Raw genomic sequence first — 11,481 nt, 5'->3', positions numbered from 1 at the left:
AATTCTCCATGGCCCCTGTAATCACAGTGCTCCATGACAACGTTCATCACATTGCTCCAGGGCCACTGTCATCATAATGCCACATGAGCCCTGTCATCACAATGCTCCATGGCCCTTGTCATCACAATGCTCCAGGATCCTTGTCATCAAAATGCTCCTTGACCCTTTCATCACAATGTTACAGTACCCCTTTCTTCACAATGCTCCATGTCTCTGGTCGCCACAATACTCCATGACCACTGTCATCACAATGCTCCATGTCTCTTGTCATTTAAATGCTCCATGGCCCCTGTCATCACAATGCTGCATGATCCTTATAATCTCAATGCTCCATGCTCCTCGTCATCACAAATCTCCACGCATTTGTCATCACAATGCTCCATGACCCCTGTCATCCCAATGCTCCATAGCACTTTTCATCACAATGCTCCATGACCACTTTTATCACAATGTTCCATGACCACTTTAATCAAAATGCTCCATGACCACTTTCATCACAATGCCCCATGACCCCTGTAATCAAAATGCTCCATGGCCCTTTTCACCACAATGCTCCAGGACCCGTCATCACAATTCTCCATGACCCTTTTCATCACAGTGCTCCATGGCGCTTGTCATCACAATGATCCAGAGCCTTAGTGCTTGAGTTGGGAGTAGTATCATTGCCTCAGTTAGGGACACTGTCATTGCCTGAATTGGGAGTAGTGTCAGAGCTTTAGTTAGCGACAGCACCAGGGCGAGCTGGGAGTAGTGCGAGTGCCTTAGTTAGGGACAGCACCAGTGCTTGCATTGGGAGTAGTGTCAGGGCCATAGTTAGGGACAGCGTCAGTGGCTGAGATGGGAATAGTGTCAGGGCCTTAGTTACGGACATTGTCAGTGCCTAAGTTGGGATTTTTGTCAGGGTCTTTATTATGGACAGTGTCAGGGCCTGAGTTAAGAGTAGTGTCAAGGCCTTAATTTGGAAGAGTGTCAGTGTCTCAGTTTGGAGTAGTGTCAGACCCTTAGTTAGGAACAGCATCATTGCCTGAGTTGGGAGTAGTGACATGGCCTAAGTTATGGACAGTGTCAGGTTCTGAGTTAGGAATAGTATCAGGACCATAGTTAGGGACAGTGTCAGTGACTGTGTTAGGAATAGTGTCAGGGCCTAAGTTAGGAGCAGTCTGAGACCGGTAGTTAGGAACAGTGTCAGGGCCTGAGTTGTGAGTAGTTTCAGGGCCTTAGTTAGAGAAATTGTCAGTGCCGGAGTTGGGAGTTATGTCAGGGCCTTAGTTAGGGACAGTGTCAGTGCTTCAGTTGGAAGAAGTGTCAGGGCATTAGGGACAGTGTCAGGGGCTGAGATGGGAGTAGTGTCAGGGTCTTAGTTAGGGAGAGTGTCAGTGCCTGAGTTGGGAATAGTCTCAGGGTCTTTTTTGGGGACAGCATCAGGGCATGAGCTAAAAGTAGTGTCAAGGCCTTAGTGAGGGACAATGTCAGTGCCTAGTTTGAGAGTAGTGTCAGGGCCTTAGTTAAGGACAGTGTCAGTGCCTGAGTTGGGAGTACTGTCAGGGCTGTAGTTAGGGATAGTATCAGTGCCTGAGTAGGAGGTAGTGTCAGGGCCTTAGGGACAGGGTCAGTGGCTGAGATGGGAGAATTGTCAGGGCCTTAGTTAGGAACAGTGTTAGTGCCTGAGTTGGGAGTAGTGTCAAGACCGTAATTAGGGAGAGTGTCAGTTCCGGAGTTCGGAGTAGTTCCAGTGCCTTAGTTAGGGACAGCACCAGTGCTTGCATTTTGAGTAGTGTCAGGGCCATATTTAGGGACAGTGTCAGTGGCTGAGATGGGAATAGTGTCAGGGCCTTAGTTACGGACATTGTCAGTGCCTAAGTTGGGATTTTTGTCAGGGTCTTTATTATGGACAGTGTCAGGGCCTGAGTTAAGAGTAGTGTCAAGGCCTTAATTTGGAAGCGTGTCAGTGTCTCAGTTGGGAGTAGGGTCAGACCCTTAGTTAGGAACAGCGTCAGTGCCTGAGTTGGGAATAGTGACATGGTCTATGTTATGGACAGTGTCAGGGTCTGAGTTAGGAATAGTGTCAGGACCTTAGTTAGGGACAGTGTCAGTGACTGTGTTAGGAATAGTGTCAGGGCCTAAGTTAGGAGTAGCCTGAGACCGGTAGTTAGGAACAGTGTCAGGGCCTGAGTTGTGAGTAGTTTCAGGGCCTTAGTGAGAGAAAGTGTCAGTGCCGGAGTTGGGAGTTATGTCAGGGCCTTAGTTAGGGACAGTGTCAGTGCCTGAGTTGGGAGTAGTGTCAGGGCCTAGTTAGGGACAGTGTCAGTGCCTGAGTTGGAAGTAGTGTCAGGGCATTAGGGACAGTGTCAGTGGCTGAGATGGGAGTAGTGTCAGGGTCTTAGTTAGGGAGAGTGTCAGTGCCTGAGTTGGGAATAGTCTCAGGGTCTTTTTTGGGACAGCATCAGGGCATGAGTTAAAAGTAGTGTCAAGACCTTAGTTAGGGAGAGTGTCAGTGCCTGTGTTGGGAGTAGTATCAGGCCCTTCGTTAGGGACAGTGTCAGGGTCTAAGGTAGAAGTAGTCTCAGGGCCTTAGTTAGGTAGCGTGTCAGTGCCTAAGTAAGTAGTAGTGTGAGGGCCTTAGTTAGGGACAGTGTCAATGCCTGTGTTGGGAGTAGTGTCAGAGCCTTAGTTAGGGACAGCGTCAGTGCCTGCGTTGGGAGTAGTGTCAGGGCCTTACTTAGGGACAGCGTCAGTGCCTGAGTTAGGAGTAGTGTGATGGCCGTAGTTAGGGACACTCTCAGTGCCAGAGTTGGGGGTAGTGGCAGGCCTTTGTTAGGGAGTGTGCCAGGGCCTGAGTTAAGAGTAGTGTCAAGTCCTTAGTTAGGGACAGTGTTAGTGCCTGAGTTGAGAGTAATGTCAGGGCCTTAGTTAGGGACAATGTCAGTGCCTAGTTTGGAAGTAGTGTCAGGGCCTTAGTTAGGGACAGTGTCATTGCCTGAGTTGGGAGTACTGTCAGGGCGTATTTCGGGACAGTCTCAGTGCCTATGTTGGGATTAGTGTCAGGGCCTTTGTTAGGAACAATGTCAGTGCCTGAGTTGGGAGTTGTGTCAGGACATTAGTAAGTGCCTGAGTTAGGAGAAGTGTCAGGGCTGTAGTTAGGGATAGTGTCAGTGCCTGAGTTGGAGGTAGTGTCAGGGCCTTAGGGACAGTGTCAGTGGCTGAGATGGGAGTCGTGTCAGGGCCTTAGTTAGGGACAGTGTCAGTGCCTGAGTTGGGAGTAGTGTCAGGGCCTTAGTTAGGGACAGTGTCAGTGCCTGAGTTGGGAGTAATATCAGTGCCTTAGTTTGGGACAGTGTCAGGGCCTGAATTGGGAGTAGTCTCTGGGCCGTAGTTAGGAACACTGTCAGTGACTGAGTTGGGAGTACTCACAGGGTCTTAGTTAAGGACAGTTTCAGGGCATGAGTTAAGTATTGTGTCAAAGCCTTAGTTACGGAGAGTGTCAGTTGTTGAGTTCAGAGAAGTGTAATGGCCTTATTTAGTGACAGTGACAGTGCCTGAGTTAGGAGTGGAGTCAGGGCCTTATTTACGGTAGTGTCAGTGCCTGAGTGAGGAGTTGTGTCTACTTTAGTTAGGGACCTTTTCAGGGCCTGAGATAGGAGTAATGTCAGGGCCTTCCTTAAGTATTGTGTCAGCGCCTGAGTTAGGAATAGTGTCAGGGCCTTAGTTAGGGACATTATCAGGGCATGATTTAGGAGTTGTGTTAGGGCGTGAGCTATGAATAATGTCAGGGCCTTAGTTAGTGACAGTGTCAGTGCTGAGTTTGGAGTCGTATCAGGGCCTTAGTTAGAGACAGTGTCAGGGCCTGAGTTAGGTGTATGTCAGGGCCTTAGTTAGGGACAGTGTCAGTGCCTGATTTAGGAGTAGTGTCAGAGGCTTTGTTAGGGACAGTGTCAGGGCCTGAGTTAAGAGTAGTGTCACAGCTTTAGTTAGGACCAGTGTCAGGGCCTTAGTTAAGTCCAACATCAGCGCCTATGATAGGAATCAGATCAGGACCTATGTTACAGGGAATGTCAGGGCCTTATTTAAGAACAGTGTCAGGGCCTGAGTCCTGACTTACTCCTTACTCTCCTCACTAAGGACTTTTGACACTACTGCTAATTCAGGCCCTGATAATGTCCCTAACTAAGGCCCTGACACTTTCCCTGGCTAAGGCCCTGAACTTCTCCTAAGTCAGGCCCTGATACTGTCCCTAACAATGGCCCTGACACTACACCTAACTGAGGCCCCGACATGCTACCTAACAAAGGCTTTGTTGCTAGTCCAAACTAAAGCCCTAAAATTGGTCCTAAATAAGGCCTTGACACTAATCCTAACTCAGGCCCTAAAACTGTCCCTAACTAAGGCCCTGATAGTGTGCCTAACTCAGGCCCTCATACGATTCCTAACAATGGCTCTGATGCTAGTCCAAACTAAGGCCCTGAAATTGGTCCTCAATAAGGCCTTGACACTAATCCTAACTCAGGCCCTAAAACTCTCCCTAACTAGGTCTCAGACAGTACACCTAAATCAGACCCTGACACTGTCCCTAAGCAAGGCCCTGACACTACTCCTAACTCAGTCCCTTACACTGTACCTAACAAAATCTCCGATGCGAGGCCTTACTCAGGCCCTGAAACCGTCTGTAACTAAGGCCCTGCTGCCATCACTATCAAAAGTCCTGCCATTATCCTGAGCTACTATCCTGACCTATGTCTTTCCAAGTTCCTGAAACTGTCCCAAAGTAAGCCCTGACGCTGTCCCTAACTTAAGATCTGAGGCTGTCCCTAACTCAGGCCCTGAAGCTTTCCTTAACTGAAGCCTTGAACCTGTGACTAATTCAGGCCCTGATCATGTACCTAACGAAGACCTTAATGCTGATCCAGCAAAGACGCTGATGCTGCTCCAAAGTCATGCCCTGACAGTGTGCCCAGCTAAAGGCCTGATGCTAAGCCTCATTCAGGCCCTGTCGCTCTCCCTAAGTCAGGCCCTGACAGTGTCACTAACTAAGGCCCTGACTCTACTCCTAATTCAGCCCCATACATTGTATCTAACAAAGGCTCTGATGCTAGTTGTAACTCAGGGCCTGACACTGTCTCTAACCAAGGCCTGCTGCCATCAACATCGAAAGTCCTGACATTATCCGGAGCTAATAACCTGACCCATGTCTTACCAAGGTCCTGAAACTGTCCCAAAGTAAGCCCTGACGCTGTCCCTAAGTGAGGCCCTGAAGCTTTCCCTAACTAACTCAGGCCTTGATGCTGTGACTAACTCAGACCCTGATCATGTCTATAACTAAGACCCTAAGGCTGATCCAACAGAGGCCCTGATGCTGCTCCTAAGTCATGCCCCGATAGTGTCCCCCACTAAGTGTCTGATGCTAGGCCTCACTCAGATCCTATCGCTCTCCCTAAGTCAGGCTCTGATGCTGTCCCTACCTGCAGCCCTAACACTGCTTCTGAATAAGGCCCTGAGAGTCTCCGTAACAAAGGTCTTCACACTATCCTTAGGTCGTTTCCTGACACTATCCCTAGATGTTAAACTGACACGGTCACTAGCTAATGTCCTGCCTCTTATGCTAACTGAAGCCCTTAGGCTGTGCCTACCTCAGGCACGGAATTTAGTCCCAAGACCATGAACCTGTCCCGAACGAAGGCCTAGATGCTCGCCCTACATCCGGCCCTGACACTGTCCCTAACTAAGGCCCTAACACTATTGCTAACTGAGGATCTGACACTGGATCTATCAAAGGCCCGCTACTCCTAACTAACGCCTTGAAACTTTCCCTAACGTAGGCGCTGCTGCCATCAATATCTAAAGTCCTGACATTATCCTGAGCTAATATCCTGACCCATGTCTTACCAAGGTCCTGAAACTCTCCCAAAGTTACCCTGACACTGTCCCTAAGTGACGTCCTGAAGCTGTCCCTCACAGACGTCCTGATAATGTCTTGAACTAAACTCTAATGCTGATCTTACAGAGACCCTTATGTTGATCCTATGTCATGCCCTGACGCTGTCCGTAGCTAAGGCCCTGACTCTAGGCATCACTCAGGCCCTGTCGCTCTCCCTAAGTCAGGCTAAGACTCTGTCCCTACCTGAAGCCCTGACACTGGGCCTAAATTAGGCACTGATGCTCTAATTAGCTATGGTCTTGACACTATCAATAGGTCATTTCCTGACACTATCCCTAGATCTTGACCTAAACTTGTCTTTAGCTATTGTCGAGCCTCTTATGCTAACTAAATCCCTGATGCTATCTCGAACTAAGAGCCTGAAATTAGTCCCGAGGCCGTCAAGCTGTCCCTAACTGAGGTTGGAGGCTCATCCTAACTGAGGCGCTGACACTGTCCCTAAATAAAGCCCTGACACTACACCTAACTCAGTCCCTGACACTGTACTTTACAAGGGCTCTGATGCTAGTCCTAACTCAGGCCCTGACACTGTCTCGAAGTAAGGCTCAGAATTTGCCCCTAATATAGGCCCTGCTGTCAGCAATAACTAAAAACTGGACACTAGCCTGAGTTAATATCCTGACATATTTCTAACCAAGGTCCTGACACTGTCCCTGAGAAAGCCCTGTCGCTGTCCCTATGTTAAGAACTGAGGCTGTCCCTAACTCAGGCCCTGAAGCTTTCCCTAAGTGAGGCCTTGGAGCTGTGACTAAGTCAGGCCCTGAACATATGTGACAAAGACGCTAAGGCTGATCGAACAGAGGCGCTGATTCTGTTCCTAAGTCATGCCCTGACAATGTCCTCAGCTAAGGGCCTGACGCTAGGCCTCACTCAGGCCCTGTCGCTCTGCCTAAGTCAGGCTCTGATGCTGTCCCTACCTGAAGCCCTGACACTGGTTCTAAATAAGGATCTGATACTCTCAGTAACTAAGGTTTTGACACTATGCTTAAGTCCTTTCCTGACACTCTCCCTAGACCATAACCTGAGCCTGTCCCTAGCAAATGTCGTGCCTCTTATGCTAACTACAGCCCTGCTGCTGTCCTTAACTAAGGGCCTAAAATTACTCTCGAGGCTGTGACCCTGTCCGTACCTAAGGCCTCGATGTTCGTCCTACTTCAGGGCCTGACACTGTCCCTAACTAAGGCCCTGCTGCCGTCAATAGCTAAAGTCCTGACACTATCCTGAGCTAATTTCTTGACCCATCTCTTACCAAGGTCCTGAAACTGTCCCTAAGGAAGCCCTGATGCTGTCTCGAAGTGAGGCCTTGAGGCTGTCCCTAACAGAGGCCCTGATAATATCTTTAACATAGCCCCTGAGGCTGAACCTACCCTGGCTTTTAGGCTGCTCCTAAGTCATGCCCTGACACTGTCTCTAGCTAAGGCCCTGACGCTAGGCCTCACTCAGGCCCTGTCCCACTCCCTAAGTCAGGCTCTGACGCTGTTCCTACCCGAAGCCCTGACACTCACTGCTCCTAAATTAGGTCCTGATGTGCTAAGTAACTAAGGTCTTGACACTATCCCTAGGTCATTTCCTGACACTCTCCCTAGACCTTAACCTAACCTTCTCTTTAGCTAATGTCGAGATTAGCTAAAGAGATTCTTTAGAACGAGATTCTTTCATCTTCTGAATATAGTTTTCTTACAAACATAATTTTTATAGTGTTACTAACTTTAAACGAAATGTACTCAACTGCTGTGGAATATTCCTTCATATGAGCGTGCATGGTTCACTTCTGCATCTGCTTGTGGTGGTGTTCAGGTTGCTTTCAGCTGTAGATCCCCTTAAGCTAGCTAAATCCCTGATTCTGTCCCTAAATGAGGCCCTGAATTTAGGTCCGAGGCCATGAACCTGTCCCTAACTGAGGCCTGTAGGCTCGTCCTAATGCATGCCCTGACAATATCCCTAACTAAGGCTCTGACACTACACCTAACTCAGTCACTGACACTGTACCTAACAAAGGCTCTGATGCTAGTCCTAACTTAGGCCCTGACACTGCCTCTAACTAAGGCCCTGCTGCCGTCAATATCTGAACACCTGATATTATCCTGAGCTAATAGCCTGACCCATGTCTTACCAAGGTCCTGAAACTTTCCCAAAGTAAGCCCTGACGCTGTCCCTAAGTGAGGCCTTGAGGCTATCCCTAACGGAGGCCCTGATAATAGCTTTAACGAAGACCCTAATGCTGATCCTACAGAGGCCTTTATGCTGCTCCTAAGTCATGCCCTGATACTGTCCCTTACTCAGGCCCTAAAGATAGGCCTCACTTAGGCCCTGTTGCTGTACCTTACTTAGGCTCTGATGCTGTCCATACATCAAGCCCTGGCGCTGGTCCTGATTAAGGTGCTCACGCTGCTGCTAACTAAGGCCCTGATGCTCTCAATAACTAAGGTCTTCTCGTTATCCCTTGGTCATTTCCTTTCACTATCTCTGGCCTGGAACCTGACTCTGTCCCGAGATAATCTCCTGCATCTTATGCGAACTGAAACCCTCATGCTCTCCCTAACTAAGGCCCTGACTACTCCTAACTAAGGCCATGACACTGAATCTAACAAAGGCCCGGAATCTGTCCTTAATAGAGGCCCTGCTGCCAGCAAAAACTAAAATCCTGACACTCTCCTGAGCTAATATCCTGACTCATTTCTAACCAAGGTCCTGACACTGTCCCTAAGAAAGCCCTGTGGCTGTCTTTAAGTGAAGACCTGAGGCTGTCTGTAACTCAGACCCTGAAGCTTTCCCTAACTGAGGCCTTGACGCTGTGACTAACTAGGGCTCCGGTCATGTCTTTACCTAAGAGCCTAAAGCTGATCCAACAAAGGCACTGATGCTGCTCCTAAGTCATTCCCTGACAGTGTCCCCAGCTAAGGGCCTGACATTAGGCCTCACTCAGGCCCTGTCGCTCTCCCTAAGTCAGGCCCTGATGCTGTCCCTACCTGAAGCCCTAACACTGCTTCTGAAGAAGTCCCTGAGAGTCTCAGTAACAAAGGTCTTCACACTATCCTTAGGTCATTTGCTGACACGATTCCAAGCCTTTACCCTAACCCTGTCCCGAGCTAATGTCCTACCTCGTATGCTAACTAAAGACCTTATGCTGTGCCTAATTCAGGCACTGAATTTAGTCCCAAGGCCGCTAGACTGTCCCTAACTCGGCTCCATGCCCTTATCGTCAAAATGTTCCATGACCACTGTCATCACAATGCTCCACGCCCTTGTCATCACAATGCTCCATGGCGCTGGTCATCACAATGATCCAGAGCCTTAGTGCTTGAGTTGGGAGTAGTATCATTGCCTCAGTTAGGGACACTGTCATTGCCTGAATTGGGAGTAGTGTCAGAGCCTTAGTTAGGGACAGCGCCAGGGCGAGTTGGGAGTAGTGCCAATGCCTTAGTTAGGGACAGCGCCAGTGCTTGCATTGGGAGTAGTGTCAGGGCCATAGTTAGGGACAGTGTCAGTGGCTGAGATGGGAATAATGTCAGGGCCTTAGTTACGGACATTGTCAGTGCCTAAGTTGGGATCTTTGTCAGGGTCTTTATTATGGACAGTGTCAGGGCCTGAGGTAAGAGTAGTGTCAAGGCCTTAATTTGGAAGAGTGTCAGTGTCTCAGTTTGGAGTAGTGTCAGACCCTTAGTTAGGAACAGCGTCAGTGCCTGAGTTGGGAGTAGTGACATGGCCTAAGTTATGGACAGTGTCAGGGTCTGAGTTAGGAATAGTCTCAGGACCTTAGTTAGGGACAGTGTCAGGGACTGTGTTAGGAATAGTGTCAGGGCCTAAGTTAGGAGTAGTCTGAGACCGGTAGTTAGGAACAGTGTCAGGGCCTGAGTTGTGAGTAGTTTCAGGGCCGTAGTTAGAGAAAGTGTCAGTGCCGGAGTTGGCAGTTAGTTATGTCAGGGCCTTAGTTAGTGACAGTGTCAGTGCCTGAGTTGGGAGTAGTGTCAGGGCCTAGTTAGGGACAGTGTCAGTGCCTGAGTTGGAAGTAGTGTCAGGGCATTAGGGACAGTGTCAGTGGCTGAGATGGGAGTAGTGTCAGGGTCTTAGTTAGGGAGAGTGTCAGTGCCTGAGTTGGGAATAGTCTCAGGGTCTTTTTTGGGACAGCATCAGGGCATGAGTTAAAAGTAGTGTCAAGGCCTTAGTTAGGGAGAGTGTCAGTGCCTGTGTTGGGAGTAGTATCAGGCCCTTCGTTAGGGACAGTGTCAGGGTCTGAGGTAGAAGTAGTCTCAGGGCCTTAGTTAGGTAGCGTGTCAGTGCCTAAGTAAGTAGTAGTGTGAGGGCCTTAGTTAGGGACAGTGTCAATGCCTGTGTTGGGAGTAGTGTCAGAGCCTTAGTTAGGGATAGCATCAGTGCCTGAGTTAGGAGTAGTGTGATGGCCGTAGTTAGGGACACTCTCAGTGCCAGAGTTGGGGGAAGTGGCAGGCCTTTGTTAGGGACTGTGCCAGGGCCTGAGTTAAGAGGAGTGTCAAGTCCTTAGTTAGGGACAGTGTTAGTGCCTGAGTTGAGAGTAATGTCAGGGCCTTAGTTAGGGACAAAGTCAGTGCCTAGTTTGGGAGTAGTGTCAGGGCCTTAGTTAGGGACAGTGTCAGTGACTGAGTTGGGAGTACTGTCAGGGCGTATTTCGGGACAGTCTCAGTGCCTATGTTGGGATTAGTGTCAGGGCCTTTGTTAGGAACAATGTCAGTGCCTGAGTTGGGAGTTGTGTCAGGACATTAGTAAGTGCCTGAGTTAGGAGAAGTGTCAGGGCTGTAGTTAGGGATAGTGTCAGTGCCTGAGTTGGAGGTAGTGTCAGGGCCTTAGGGACAGTGTCAGTGGCTGAGATGGGAGTCGTGTCAGGGCCTTAGTTAGGGACAGTGTCAGTGCCTGAGTTGGGAGTAGTGTCAGGGCCTTAGTTAGGGACAGTGTCAGTGCCTGAGTTGGGAGTAATATCAGTGCCTTAGTTAGGGACAGTGTCAGGGCCTGAATTGGGAGTAGTCTCTGGGCCGTAGTTAGGAACAGTGTCAGTGACTGAGTTGGGAGTACTCTCAGGGTCTTAGTTAAGGACAGTGTCAGGGCATGAGTTAAGTATTGTGTCAAAGCCTTAGTTACGGAGAGTGCCAGTTGTTGAGTTAAGAGAAGTGTAATGGCCTTATTTAGTGACAGTGTCAGTGCCTGAGTTGGGAATAGTGTCAGGGCCATAGTTAGGGATGGTGTCAGTTGCTGAGATGGAAGTAGTGTCAGGCCCTTAGTTACAGACAGTGCCAGGGCCTGAGTTGGGATTAGTTTCAGGGTCTTTATTATGGACTGTGTCAGGGCCTGAGTTAAGAGTAGTGTCAAGGCCTTAAATTGATAGAGTGTCACTGTCTGAGTTGGGAGGAGTGTCAGACCCTTAGTTAAGGGACAGCGTCAGTGTCTGAGTTAGGAAGAGTGCCAGAGCCTAAGTTACGGACAGTGCCAGGGCCTGAGTTAGGAGTAGTCTGAGACCGGTAGTAAGTAACAGTGTAAGGGCCTGAGTTGTGAGTAGTTTCAGGGCCTTAGTAAGCGAA

This window comes from Balaenoptera acutorostrata, unplaced genomic scaffold (assembly GCF_949987535.1).
Source record: "Balaenoptera acutorostrata unplaced genomic scaffold, mBalAcu1.1 scaffold_33, whole genome shotgun sequence".
Lineage (NCBI taxonomy): Eukaryota > Metazoa > Chordata > Mammalia > Artiodactyla > Balaenopteridae > Balaenoptera > Balaenoptera acutorostrata.
Note: the sequence above shows the minus strand (reverse complement) of the source record.